This window comes from Macrotis lagotis, chromosome 1 (genome assembly GCF_037893015.1).
Source record: "Macrotis lagotis isolate mMagLag1 chromosome 1, bilby.v1.9.chrom.fasta, whole genome shotgun sequence".
NCBI classification, from domain to species: Eukaryota; Metazoa; Chordata; class Mammalia; order Peramelemorphia; family Peramelidae; genus Macrotis; species Macrotis lagotis.
The window spans coordinates 924,091,984-924,093,926 of NC_133658.1; positions in this window are offsets into that span (position 1 = coordinate 924,091,984).

A 1,943-nucleotide genomic window follows, 5' to 3' on the forward strand; every position below is an offset into this window, starting at 1 on the left:
TTATTGGTTTTCCCTTTGTAGTACTGAAACAAATTAACTGGTATTCTGAATTAATGATTGCTACATGAGTTCATCTCCCTAATGATACAGAATAGCAGGCTTCCAAAACTTTTCACCTTGTGAATATGTTTGTTCATGCAACATCATCAATATTTCATAATCTATTCAATGTGGTAAAACTCTTCATATCAGATATATATGCATGTACATAAATATAAATATATATATATATTTAACATATTAATTTTCCTTCAACTATCCAACTTCTGCTTCTCCGTTTTCCATATTATCAACTTACCTCTTGTTCAGTATCAGTTAGAACATGAAATCCTTGGCCATACGAACTGTGCTACCATTTCAATATTTATTCTTACTGCATTTGTACAAAATAAACACAATACTTGAGTAATTCTGCTCTTATCATTTCAGTATTTGCATTTGCCTTGAATCATTTCCATCACTGAGCACCTTCACTCCTGCACACATTCTAGAGAACAGAAATGATGTTAATCATCTGTCCTGAATGGTTTACTACACTTTCATAACCTCAACTAGGCTCTCACTGCTACAAAGAAAATCTTACACCTGTCCTTTTGATTCATTATTCTCCCCACACGCAAACATTGCCTCAATGACAGAACTCTCCCTGACTAGGAGGTCCAGTTTGAGGGGGAGTCGTAGGTACAGCCAAGATTCATCTCACTTGATATCATGGGGCTGAGGTAGGTTATAATTGACACTGGTTCCTATGTTCCAGGACAACATGATATCTGATTGAGTCCTGAGACTGAAATGCATCACTTGTAATCTGGAAGAAATAAACCTCGCAAGAAAGAATAATATATGGCTGTCAGGTTCTGATAGGGAACAGTTAGAAGAAAAGCCAGGAACTACAGGAAGGAGTCCTGGGAATAAAGTACCAATTCACCGAAACAGCATGACCAATCTAGATTTTTTTTTCTTAGATAGAGATTTTTCTGCTTTTCAGGTTAATTGGAGATATATTTGTTCTTAGACAAAAAAAGATACTTTGATGCAAATTTTTCCTTGAGAAATATTTGAATTTTGAAAATTGTAGGTTAAATGGCAGGTTATCTACCTGATATATTCTAGTAAATTGCTACAAAGAGTTAGAATGGTCCTTGAGATGATCCCCTGCAACCATTATCCTAATGAGATGACCCCCTGCATAAAGAAATGTGTGATCCAGGCAAAGGTCGTACAGACAGTTCTTGTTTTTATTCAGAACTAAAAGTAGAATTAAATCCTTAAAAATGCAAGCACATCAAATTCACATTGATGCATCATATAAAAACTCCAAAAAGGCCTTAGAAAGACAAAGATTTTTTTTTTAATAAAACATAATAGAAGGTCAAGGATTTCTTTTTTTGTGTTAGATGACTTAATATACACTTCATAGCAAAATTAACCAAACCTTTAAAAATATATGTAATATATTTTTACCTTTAACTATATCACTAGAAATAAACTGACATAGATAGTTCCTTTGAATAGTACTGCTTAGTTAACTATATATCTTCTAAATAAAATTATAGAAAGATTATATAAGGATGTAGAAATACATCCTTAGACAACATTGGCTTATAGATAAAGACCCTTTGAAGAATTAATCCAGAATATCCTTGATGAGTATTTCAAAGTAGATGACCTTAAAAATTCTTTTTAAGAATTAAAATATTATCATTGTCCTTCAGTTAATAATCTTAATAACTTTATAAACCATAACCAAAACAGCCTTCAATACAATTCCACGTGTATAGTAATATAGATATTTTCTTGACCTGGGTAATTATTTTTATGCATTTCTCCAAATGAGAGAAAAAAAAAACTGTGACTTGGTCCTTATATAAATAGTAAATTAAAGTCAGTGTCCATGCCCATATGCAAAATGCCACTGATTATTACTTAGGGACAAATAGAAT